Below are 13775 nucleotides of genomic sequence, written 5' to 3' on the forward strand. Positions count from 1 at the left end.
AAATACAGCACCATGCCATTTGATATATATTTCCCCCGTTTTGAAATAAATAATCAGCAGCCATCTATAACAATTTTTATAAATCCATTCCTTACACTTTTGCTCTTGTGTTTTTGGAGAGGAAACAAAAACAGGCAGTTTATCAGGGCGGTCTCCGACTAAATACATTCTTTCTAAATTAGTTGACTTAATGAAGAGATCTGTAAAACTCAGTTTCTCCACAAAGAATCACACAAAAGCACCACTTTAAATCACATGGAAACCAGAGATATACTCATTGGTTTGTCAAAAATGAGATTACTCATTTGAATATGAATTTGCAAACATAGACAGCTTAACAATGTTAAAAGGAGAATTTGTTGAGTTACTTGCAACAGCTTAAACTTTTGTTCTGACTTGTGACTCTGCAAAGCAATAGACAAATTTTATTTGTAATATACAGTGTTATTTCATTACTGCTAACGGGTCATAATGTGTGGAGTTTTGTGAAAACTGTGCCATGGAAAACATAGTGAACGCTGGACTAGCAAATAGTGAATTCATAAAAGAAGACATTATCTGCCCTTGAGAATAGAATAGAATGCTGGATGGAACGCGCACTGTTCTCTGACTCGAATAAATTAGAATGTTGACGTGTCATCTTATGTATGAAGCCAGGTGCTTGTGCAAATTAAACTCAGTATCTTCCAAAACTTTACAGAGGACAGCCGGACAGCTCTGAGGTAGGCCGTGGGAAAACAACTGCTCATAATTTATAGTACAGTTTTACTTTATTTAACTGTGGTCAGGCTTCCTGGGGGGGCTCCCTGTTGACGTGAAGGTCTATCATCTGGCTAGTTGGCTGAGGCTTTTCAACCTATTACAGTCGGGTGTTGCCCTTTCATGTAAGCAGATTCATGCTCACTGTGTTGAGCTGTTTGGAGAGTGTCCTGCAGTATATGTTAAGAACTACATTCTGGTTAGTAGCCCATGGCTTCTCGGAACCAAAGGTGACGGTGAGCGTTCGAACTGTGGGGAAGACTCGGTAGCGCTCTGCCAACTGCAGTTGTAGAAATGTTGTATAGTATGGAAAAAAAAACAACTCCACAGAGGACAGCTGGACAGCTCTGAGGTAGGCCGCAGCATATTTTCAGAACTGCCCCCAGGTAGTAGCTGGCTTCTCGGAGCCAATGCTGACGGTGAGTGTTTGAACTGTGGGGAAGACTCAGTCGCGCTCTTGAGTCCTGCCAGTGATAGGTCACTGTGTGGCTTAGTTCGCTGTGTGGGGCAAGCCGCAGGCTGCCGTCAGCAGAGTGTAAAGATGGTCGGCCAGTTTTCAGTGCTACCTGGGGGCAGGAAGTCTTTGCGCCAGTCTGCCTCAGAGCTCACTTCAAGCTTCCCGTGGGTCTGATGTAGGATGTGTCACGGGAGGTCAAGATGAGGACCCAATAGCAAGACCACAGGAGACAGAGTCTGGCAAAACAGATTTTATTTCACCAGGATTTAAAGGCGAGGATGTGTGGAGCCCGTGGTCCGACACAGGTAGCCAAATCGACGATGTGAGTCCCGTGGCTCGACACCGGAGGGCAGGCAGATCGACGGTGTGAGATCCCGTGGTTCGACACCGGAGGCCAGGCAGAACAGCGAATAATCTACAACCGTAGTGGAGAGGAAGGAAGTTAGTCCAGGAAAACATCAACTGATAATTCACGGAACAGAGGTAAGACTACCCAGGCCTGCAGGGCCAGGGTTGATAAGCAGCCAGGCGGTGATCAGTGGAATCAGGATCAGCTGGTAACGATCCAGATTGTCCACAGCTGAGTGCCAATCAGAGGTGTGGCCATGGAAATCGTCTGGAGGCAGGTCCAAGAAAACAAACACCGAGCACATGACATACAATAACAAACAGGGGAATGACAGACACATGAGGAGAGGAGATTGGGGGAAAACAGAGGTTAACACACAATGGTTCAGACAGGGATCCTGACAGGATGCTGTGGTAAGATACTTGCACCAAACTCCTGTCGTGTAAACCAGTAGCATATCTGACCTGTAACTTTGGATTCAGAATAGACTTTGACTGCTACCACTTTTTGTTATTTGGCTCAGGATGTTTGGTGCCACCATACTGATTTTAGGATTACCAAATCCCTCCTTGAATATCAAATTGTTCACATTGATTATTTACTTAGTAGAATAAAAAAGAGCTTAGCTTACAGGAGAGAAAGGGAAATGTAGACATCTTTATTTAAAAAATATAATGAAATTAAATGTATTATAGTCGTCATTATTATTATTATTATATATATATATATATATATATATATATATATATATATATTTTGAATTGCCTGTGAGGGTGACAAAAATAAGATATTATTTACTGCTTTTTTTCGTGTTGGAATAAATGTTAAATATTTAACTGCAAAGTAGTAATGCGTGTTTGATACCTTAATTTGTTTGCATTAAATCATACTGGGATGTTTGCTGAAATTGATTGGATGGCCCTACCTAGAACATTTTCCACCAGCCACCACTGATTGGTTCTTTAAAGAAAGCTGATCTTATACTCGAGGGACCTCATGGAGTCATCCATGTGCAAAGATTTCACAATTAGCATCATTTATGTTACACATTCACTGACTGTAAATGGACAGACATACAGGACTGCATCTGTGCTGCCACTAAAAACACAGTATCATGGGAAGCACTTATTTGGTCGGATAAATCATATTCTACCCCAGGAGGAGAAGTTACTCTTTCTTATTAGAGTGCTTGAAGTTCAGTGCTTTGATGAGCATTTCTATGATTCTAGATTTTTAAATAAAAACAGAGTCTCTGTTGCTATCAGGTGCATGACAACGGACGCGCATACGTCAGTAAATGTCGTGGAAACGACGCCACCACGGCGCTATAAAGGGTCAGCAGCGGACCTCAGATTGTCACTTTGCATCTGAACTTGCAGACTCGGCGGAGCGGAGCCTTGACGGCGGAGCGGAGCCTTGACGGCGGAGCGGAGCCTTGAGCCATGACGGCGGAGCCTTGACGGCGGGGCGGAGCCTTGACGGCGGAGCCGAGCCTTGAGCCATGACGGCGGAGGGAGCGGAGCCTTGATGGCGGCCTTGAGCCTTGACGGCGGAGCGGAGCCTTGACGGCGGAACGGATCGCCTTGAGCCTTGACGGCGGAGCGGAGCCTTGATGGCATAGCCTTGTGCCTTGACGCTGGAGCCTGAGTGTAGACGGCGAAGCCTGAGCCTAGACGGCGGAGCCTTGAGCCTTGACGGCGGAGCCTTGCCTTCATGGCTCCACCGAGCCTGTCGCTCGGCGGAGCAGCACCACCGATCCGACAGTATCCGCCGAGCGTCCGACAGGCTCCGCCGAGCGACAGGCTCGGCGGAGCAGCGCCGCCGATCCGACAGTTTCCTGAGACTGTCGGATCGGTGGAGCTTGTCGGCATTGGCAGAGCCTGTCGGCATCGGAGGAGCCTGTCGGCATCGGCGGAGTTTGTCGGATTCGGCGGAGTTTGTTGGCATTGGCGGAGCCTGTCGGTTCGGTGGAGCCTGTTGGCATTGGTGGAGCCTGTCGGCATCGGCGGAGTTTGTCGGCATCGGCGGAGTTTGTCGGCATCGGCGGAGTTTGTCGGATTCGGCAGAGTTTGTTGGCGTTGGCGGAGCCTGTCGGTTCGGTGGAGCTTGTGGCCGGCGGAGCTTGTGGCTCGGCGGAGCTTGTCGGCATTCGCGTGCTTGTCGGCCCTAGACGGCGGAGCGGAGCCCGTCGAGCCTGTCTGCACTTGACGGCGGAGCGGGGCGGGGCGGAGCGGGACGGGGCGGAGCCTGTCGGCAGTTGACGGCGGAGCCTTGACTTGACGGCGAATGGTTTACACATTTGCTGTGTTGAAATTAACACATGAGTGCCTCAGTGGAGCTGTGCCCGCGTTATTATGATGTGAAATGCTGAATGTACTTGTTCATTTTCTAACATATTGTTACATGTTATGTTGAACTGTATTACATTGGGAATAAAATTCCTTTCAACTTTAAGTTGTTATTGTTGATTTTATTATGGTCCATCCACCTGTATTTTCAGTCATTCTTTTTACATCAGTTAGAATTAGAACAAAGGTTTAAAAATAACTTCATTACAACCTGCTAACATAACTAACTACACTATTACATTTCAGAGCTATTCACATAACTGTTTTAAACCAACCGACTCCAGATTTGATACATTATAAAGGAAAATGTTGTTTACTGGTGGTGCATTGTAAATGTTATTTAATCTTAATCATTGAACCAAACTAAATCCTGAAGAAAACACAAACTCACCCCTTCACCCATATATTACATACATATACATACGTACATATACATATACGTACATATACATACGTACATATACTTCATTTATTAGAAGATTATAATAAATTAACATATCTATACATATCCACCCCAATAACAATTGACCAATGTGTTCAGGCTAAAACAATTACAACCCTAAATTAATCTCTGAATATCACTTTAAAATTTTAAAGGTGCACTTGACAGCAACTCATATTTGTGGGATGATAATTTTCAAACATTTTTAAATATAGGAATCAAACATGCATTATAATATTTCCATGGATTCAGTGATTCAACTCTGATCTGACCTGGAAAGCATATTTTGGATGCTCTAAAATACATGTGATGTGCTTTGTATTCATATTTGCGGTGATGTAAACTAATATCTGGGGAAATTAATATTTTTATCTTTAGAAGAATGTGACCCATACAGGATGTAGTCACATTGTTGTTCACGTATTTATTTCATTTTGACATGAAATTAACTTTGTTATTAATCTTAAGAGGATCAGTGTGGGATCCTGTCCTGGGCCCCGTTCCTCGTACGTGGCTAACTGAGTTAGCAGGATCATTTTTAGGATGAGATTACATAAATCAGGCTTTTCGGCAAGTTTGGCAAAATCACCATAGCAACACATCCATATGCTTGAACCTGCTCCAGCGCAGGCTTGAGCTGGATAAGCTGCCACTCCCCCGGAAAAAAGTGTCAGCTCCCTTCCTCAGAGATCCCATCGAAGAGGAAGCCCCTTACAAATTATCGGCAGTTTGTGAGGGAGTCAAGGAGACTGAATCTAGTTTTTATCATTTTAACCTCCCAATTCCTTGTAAAACCTATCTCACCGTGACGTACTCAACTGTCTCCAGAGGAAGAAATATCAACTTATTGTTAGCCGGGTTGAGGTCAGGTGTCCTTAGAGCTACCGCCATTGATTCACAGAGTGCACTCGTCTTTTACGAGATCGCTTATCTTGATTGTGGCCTTTATCATTGAGGCTCACAGCGCCAAGATCACATTTAAGAGGCAACGAGTGGCATCTTGACGCATCAAGATGGATGATCAGCTCTCATGCAAACCATTTTTACGTCTGAGAGTCTGCTGTGCACCAGGATGAACAAAAAGAAACACACGGATGTAGTTCAACACGCTGCTGTAGAAAATCCGCTGACTTTATATCTGGGCTGTTATTACTGCAATCTGAATCAATGGAACCTCAACAAAAATGACAGAAGCAAAGCCCCGAGACTTGTCATACAGACAGTCAGGCCCGCAGACAGCCTTCGTCTATGCCCTCTGAGGCCCGGCGTCTGTACCTCTGAATGTCGAATCCATAATAAGGTTTGCTGTCCATCATCCCCTGTCATCTGTAGTCATCAATGTCAGGAAGATCGCAGCTAGGTAGCTCTTATCTTGCTGAGCCACAGCTGGGCCCAGATAGACTGCTACCATCTGCATTTCCTCCACATGCAAACAGAGAGCCAACAAAACACACATCAGTGGGGCTGTCGCTAACCGGGATAAGATTTATAATCTTTACTGTCAAAACATGGATTCAAAGTTTTGGAGTGTTTCAGCCAGATTGTGGAATGTTGCATTAACTTATGTCAAGATTTGTTTGATTTGTGTAATCGTTTTTCCTCAGGAAATGAAGTAGAAATGGTGATAGAGCTCTCATTCTTCATTGTTCAGATGTACAGTCTGAAAATAAATCAACTTCTTCTTTGGACAGTGGTGGACTGAAACTAATTACACAGTCTCAAGAATTATAATTTCACTACTTGTACTAAAAGCTGTGAGACTTAATATTTCCATGGTACATTTACTAAGTAAGTGCTGTATTTAAAGGATACTTTGCCAATTTTTAACCACTTCTGTGTCATCGAAGTGGCTCTGGGCGCTGGCGGCCAAAGGGGGCTTAAGTAACATTTTCAATGTATTGCTACAGTGTGGTTGTAGTACTTTTGCTTAAGTAAAGGGTGTGAATACTTCCTTTTGGTGTTAAATCTCAGAAGAGCATGCAGGCCTCCCATAAAAGAAGTTCAATATTTAAGTTTTATACTTACCGCTGCATAAGCTATAATTTATACTTATATATTTATATTTTAGTGGAGAATATTTTACCTTTCGCTTCACTACATTTATTTGACAGCTACTCATTTTGCAAATTATGAATAAAATAACACAATGAATTATTATTCACTTAGTGGCTACTTTATAGGTACACCTGTACAATCTATTACAATCAGTACAACAGCCCTGCCATAAATTACACTTACGAAGATTATAATGTTCTGTTTTTGGTGACATTGTCAGAAAGGTGTCAATTAAATTTCATATTAAACTGAGGTCATAGTTAAAGGGAGTGGTGAACTGGACTTCATTATATGGAGAAGTGTTTCTATTTTTCTTCCCATGTACGTCTGAAAAACATAAAACTACAGCAGAACAGATGTATTACATTGCATTAGACTGCACAGGTGTACCTAATAAAGTGGCCACTGAGTGTGGGTGCCTATATCAAGTAATTCAAATTAGTCACAGCTACAACATTAAAGTGCTACACTTCAGCAATAATAGTCTGATAATTTAATATCATACATATACATAGAGCTATGCTGCATAATGAGTACTTTTACTTAAATACATAAAACGTATTTACTTGTATGTAAATAACATTTTTAATGCAATGCTTTTACTTAAAATGGAGTGCTTCTAAATTGCTGTATTGCTAACTTCACTTAAGCAGTGGATCTAAATATTTCCTCCATCACTGCTTGTGGAAAATTACTGTAACGTTAACTAAGATAAGATAAGATAGAAATGTATAAATCCAGATGAAATCATTATAATAAAAAAGAATAAGAAAAATACAGTAAAAATGTAACATATGAACAACAGATATTAATTACGTATTAGCTGTATAAAAAGTAATACTGACACCAGTGCAAAATAGAATAGCAACATGAGTAAGATTTAATAAAGTTAAAAAAAATCTTTAAATTGGAAAAAGTTAATTACAACAACATAAGTAAAAATAGAAGTGTATAAGAAGTAGTCCTAACACCAGTGTCTGATAGATAACTAAAATAGAAAATGAATATTGTGCATGATACTAGAAGTAAAATTGGCAATGATTTTGACAAATAATAAAAGTTATATTGAACTAGTTGATGTCTATCATCCTTTCTTTTTCCTTTTCTAGTCTTCGACATACTACAGTTACCTTCTAGGAGTGACCTATTGTCCCCGATGTTCAACTTCTTCCTTCTAATCCCGTCTCCACCCAGACCCTCTCCAGTTGGCTCCGTGCTCCAGAGACACCAGCGATAATTAATCAAGTCACAGAGGAATGTGGTTATTGCTGAGGGAAAGTTGGCTAACGGAGAAACGGTTTGTCTCTGCATTTTCGGGCCGTCCCAATCAATCTGTCATGTTCCGCAGATGTGAGACAGTAATGAATATGAATTGGTGCTCCAGAATGAATGAGTTCTCAGCCTTTATATTGGCAGAATGCCCTCAGGATGATGTCACCTGCAATGAGCCGTTTTATAGCCCTCCTCGCTCCTGCATACCAAGCTGGGCCAATTGGCTGTTAAAGCCTGATGGATGTTCGTATACATTGTTTGAGGTTTTACGCCATACTGATAATGGTGATAATCACATCCTAAATTAAAGGTGATTTACTCGGCTCTTTTATACCAGCTGAGGCAACCAATGTTAAAACAAAAATGCAGACATGCGTAAAGTTACCTACAATGTAACGCAATGCAGCCCCAGTGTGTGATTTCAGATAGCACACTGGCATCAAGGGAGCCAAAGCGGCGTGACGTTTAACACACCACCGTTAGCATCTACGTTGGATTGGATAGCTATCTGAAATTGAAGTGCATATAAAAAGCATTCAACACGGATTGAAATCCGACTGCCATCATCTCCAAAGGCGGTTTAAGATGGGCTCTCCATCTCTCTAAGATGTATAGGTAATCTTCACTCCTCCCACAATGTAACTACGTCAGTAAGCAGTCCCGCAGAAAATAGCCAATTACTGATTTTCATAATACATCCATAATCTGTCTCCTCAGTCAATAAAGATAAACTTTTGTCTTGCTCGTAGTTCATAAATGTGATTAATTTATGTGTTAGTTTATGGACAGTTGTTATTTAATGCTAGCTAGACCGGTAATGTATCTAAATCAGTTACAGAAAAGCTGCAGGTGTGTTAGCACCTCCTTCTGGACTGGAGGAGGGCGGATCCCGATTTGCATAAACAAAGACAGTTTGCAATCAGATGTGTGATCCAGCCAACAGAGTCCATAATACTACTTCCCATATATGTAAATGTGAATGTATTAAATACAGACACTAGCTAAGTGTACATGAGGCCACTGACTGATGGTTGTAATAACTTCTGTTACTTTCTAAATGTTTAGGTTTCTGCATTAAATCTTAAAAGGGAACATGTCAGGCCTGAGGACACACCATGACTCCTTAAGGAGTCATAACAAACATGGTGAGGGCCTGCAGGACCATCAAGCTCTGATGAACATATGAAATGGCTTCCATGACCCGGCTTTGGGTTTTGCAGTGATTTATGCACAGTTGCACACGCACACACACACACACACACACACACGCACACACACTAGATGGTACCAAATCCAACCTAAAAACCCAACATATCAATGTTTCCAAAATGTTTCTTTCGAGGCACTCTGTACTGGTGGCAAACACTGATCAAGTTACTCCATTCTTCATTGAGCTCGCTGCCCAAGTACTCATGTGTATACACACTGTATGCATGGTAAGACTTTGACAGATTTGATGTGAGAGATGTGGCCGAGCTCGTTGTCAAACATTATTTTCCCATTATGGTTTACTGTATTACAGCATAATTCAAAGCGCTTTATTCATCATCCCAACTGGCATAAGGTAAGCTATGTATATAGTTCTGATCAGAGTGGATCAGATAGCTAATCCTTCCGTTTTTTTAACTGTAATGCAGGCTGTCACACTAACACCTCTTCGGTGTCTAGATGTTTTCAGGGTTGTATTTTGATGATTCATACTGTACTCCACAAACGTGCTGCCGGGCAGTGCTTTTGCTCGAGTGGATGAGCTTACGAGGCACAATCTGGGCTCCAGTCTCTTCGTAATGAGATGGAGATCAGTGATGATAGATCTAACAAAACAAACAGCTGTGACCGAGTCGCACGTACACACGCGGTCAGCTCTTGTTGAAAACGAGTGAGCGGTAAGAGCTTCATTGTCAAGGCTCAAAATGAATAACAGGTCAGTGTGAAGAGGCAGTTATTCTACCTGATAAATCGGTTTTGAAGCTTTCTATTTCTAAAGTGTTTCAGACACAAAGATTGACATAATAAATATTTAATGTTCATGATTTCAATCAGTATAGCTGAAATGGCATGAGACACCTGTATCTCCTTCCCACTGCCAGTCTCAGGATGCCACATGAAGATCCTTCCTCCCTCAAAATGTGCCTCCCCCGACCTGTTGGATTCTAGGCCAAACGATGTAGGCCATGCCCCTAATGCCCTGAATGCCTTCCTAGGGCTGTAACATCACTCACCTCATGGCTCAGCATGACCTCAATTTCTCACAGTGTGGTTTTGTGAAAGACAGAAACAAAGACTGCTGCAGTTTTGCCTGGAGTGCCTCTGGAGCATCTATTTCTGGGAGAATCTGTCTTTTATCCTGCAGTTGGTTGTATTTATAAAAGTATAGTTCTTGAACATCTTCTGTGGTGTGAGTGCACAGGCCAAATCTCATATATTGCAATGTCTGATATATCTATTTCAAATACAGACACAGTTATCACAAACACAACAGTTGCAATTATTGTGACTGTAGCACAAGTCAAATTGTGTTATATAAAATTATAACTGAAGGAGAAAGTTCTTGTAATTTACAGTCTGATTGTAGCCTCTCTCAAGAGATCAGTCTTGTAGACAAGAGGCTTTTATTTCCCTGTTTTTGGATGCTTTGTTTAAATATCATTTCACACACAGTATATGTCCATTAGCTCCACGAGCGCCTGCAGAGAAGCAGGCTGTGATACAACATGAAATACAACATGAAAACCTTTTAACATTAGGTTTGACTAAAACTAATACACATTCTAATATGTGTAGGGATATTAGTGCATTTTTGTGTTGCTGTAACTGAAAAAGTATTTTCAGTACATTTGGTTGGAGCGATATATTTACACTCTCCCCTTGTTGATGTCTTGTTTCAACGTGAGCTGTTAGAATAAATAGTTCAAGAGGTGGGGAGATAAACCATGCATTATCAAAAAGGAAAAGCTCAATAATTTGCATACTGCAAAATAAACCGATTCAACGGTTTCATACCGCATACTACTGATGAACCCCGTATGCACAATGTAGTATTTTGAATACAGCCCTAGTCTTACCAGGATTTGGATTGAGGGTTCACAGAAGTTTGATGTCTCTGCGTTACCGATGCTAACGTTCAGCTAGCTTGATGGTGAAGAAATACCTTCCAAAGCATAATGGAGGCTTTGGAGTGGTTTAGAGGCATCCTTGACGGAGCTGTTGTGAGTAATGACAGTCACCTCACATGTAATTTGATGGATTACTTTTGAGTAATTAGTAAAGTAATGCAATTTGTCTCTATTTGCAATAAAGACAAATTGCAGTCAGATGGGTGAGCTGCTGCAGCAGCACCAACATTTCAGAAAATTGGTTTTAGATTAAAATAATACCGTATGATTGTGTGTGCATGTTTCCATCCATCTAATGTAACTGCTGCCATTATCTTTACTCTAAGATCAACAACAAAGATAAGATACTATCATTATATTATAACATCAGTCAGGTGGATTTGACAGCAGCAGGTTTTTGGGTTATATCTTTCAGAGCAACATGAAACAGAGAACCTGTCGATTTGCCACGTATCCGTCCTGTCAAACAGCCAACAACAAAGCATATCAGGACGATACTGGAATGACAAAAGCTGTTTGTGTGTACGCGTGTGGAGAATGAGGAATATTTGTGTGAGCTTGTGCAGTGGCTCGAAAGCATGGACTCTCCGTGCCCGAGTTTCCCGTTGCTCCCATGAGAGTCGACTCAAACTACCACCTTGCCTCATCAAAGTCAAAACACACGCGACTGTCAATTAATTCAGCCGGCTCCATTTGATCCTTTTCCAATGCAGGGACAGAACACACAGAGCGCCGCGTGGAGCCGCTGATAATGAGTTGGAAACACAGGGCTTTGTCTTTGAAACAACACTTCCAACGTGAGAAAAAGTACGTGAAAGTATGATGCGTGTAATTTGCAATGTTTTCTGTAGCGGATATTCAAAAATAAACCAGTATGGAGCTAGTACTTACAATGCTTCATGCAGTGATCAATGAATTCTTTATGGAATGATTGATGGGGTTATCTCTCTCTTATGGTTCTTGGCATGTGTAATGATAATATTATAAGGAAGAACTATATACAGCTTCATTAATTCCTGTTTCCAGTAGTCTGACTCGCTGCAGCAGCATGGACCATTCTTATAGGACAAGGCATTGCACATCAGCCACTGCGAAGCTCACACATCACCATGACTCATTTAAATGCCAGCGTAAACACAGTTTATCATCAGAAGCCAATCACTGTCACCAATCCGTGACTGCAGGGTATCTGACGAACCAGCCAAAAACAACCTCACACAATCAGACAACGCTCAACCACAACAGACAGAAAGAGCTCAACAAGGTTCCCGGTCGGCCTTTGATCTGTCACTCATCTCGTCATGTGCACTGTGTTGCAGTAAGCGTGAATGACGGCCACATCCACAGCTTCATTTCACAGCATTGAGGTCTAATCAACACGGAACAAACAAGAGCCAAACAACGCCGCCAACAAAACAGCAACAGCATTCGACTGTAGTGTGCGAGAGCATGTTGCATCTTGTCGGCTTAACGCTGACGTGGAATTATTCCGTTTTTTGTTCTAACTAACTGCCAAAAGTAAACAGCGAACAGACGATCGCTGCTCCCGGTCTTAGAGGGAAGCAAATGCTAATAGGGATCTATCAGGTTTATTGTTGCTTCGTGTCTTATCAGTGTGTTTGAGGGGAGGCGAGGGGGAATAAATGAGGCTGCTCTTGCAAATTGTGAGGAAGAGATTGATGAATTGTGTAAAGAAAGCTATCAGCAACAGAGTCTATTAGTTTTTGGACCTTAAAGTGGAAAAACAACCCAGATGTGTAGCAGTAATGAGGCCCCGGACTTACCCTGCCTCACTAAGGCCATTGATGCACCTGGGTACCTGACACACTGTGAGCCCACTGACTTTGATTGGATACAAAGAGGCACAGTATGACTGTTATGCGTGTGTCTCTGTGTGTGAGTTTTTGCTCAAAACCACCACAAGGTACCTAATAAGCAGTTTTGTCCTTCTGCCAGTATCCCTGCATTTAGTTTAATCCGTACAAAAACTGAATTGTGAAAACAACACGTTGCGTATCTACGTGGAGGTAATGTGCTGGACTGTTTCATGGCCAGGAGCAATAACTTCATGAAGTCTTCACTGGTTACCTGGCAACTTTACAGGGACGCCAAGACTGTCACGTGTCTGAAGAAAATGAAATGTGTTAATTATTGAGATTTTGAGGTGGTAGATTATGTTACCATTGTCCAGAATCCAGCTAACTGTTTCCCCCTGTTTCCAGTCTTTATGCTAAGCTAAGCCTCTCTCAACTGTTGCTTCATATTTACCACACAGATGTGAGAGTGGCGCCGAATTTCTAGCTTTTTTTTTTTCAGCTTATGAAGGCTTCACATGGGAAACAAGGATACCTTCCTATGGCGGATGTTATACAGTAGTATGGTAAAGGTACAGTAGTTGCATCTAAATCCCAAAACACAATAAAAATGAGCTGCATAAGGTTGGATGAAAGCCAGAAGATGGTCAACATAATTGGATGACATATGAGGCCCTGCCATTCAGTATGATAATGACTGAGCAGCTGAAAATGGTTGGAAAATACAGAGAGATTGTTTCCACGAAGCTCGCATGTCTGAAGATGACACGGGGATATACTTAGACTAAATACTTCTGCAACTTCAAAAGAGAGATGTTTTTCTGGGGGCGGGTAAGGTGTCTGCACGTCACAGTGAAAATATGCTGCAGATATCTTGAGGTGAATGATGAATGAACTGCTGTAGGCGGAGATGTTAAGACCCACTCAATGCAACTGCTGAGGAATTATTGTGACAGCCTTGTAGACACACAAATAACACTGTAGGCTACGGAGAGTCATAAATAAGCAGCAGTCACAGTCAACTCCACGAGTGACTAATAAAAGGTGCAGCTTCTCCTGCTCTGTTGCTCCATCATTTGATGTTTGTAGAACACATGTAGCTGCATCTGAAGGTTGGCAGATCAACTGGCAGCAATATAACATCAAAGTCAAACTTCTCCAAT

Source organism: Pholis gunnellus (genome assembly GCF_910591455.1).
Source record: "Pholis gunnellus genome assembly, chromosome: 7".
NCBI lineage: Eukaryota > Metazoa > Chordata > Actinopteri > Perciformes > Pholidae > Pholis > Pholis gunnellus.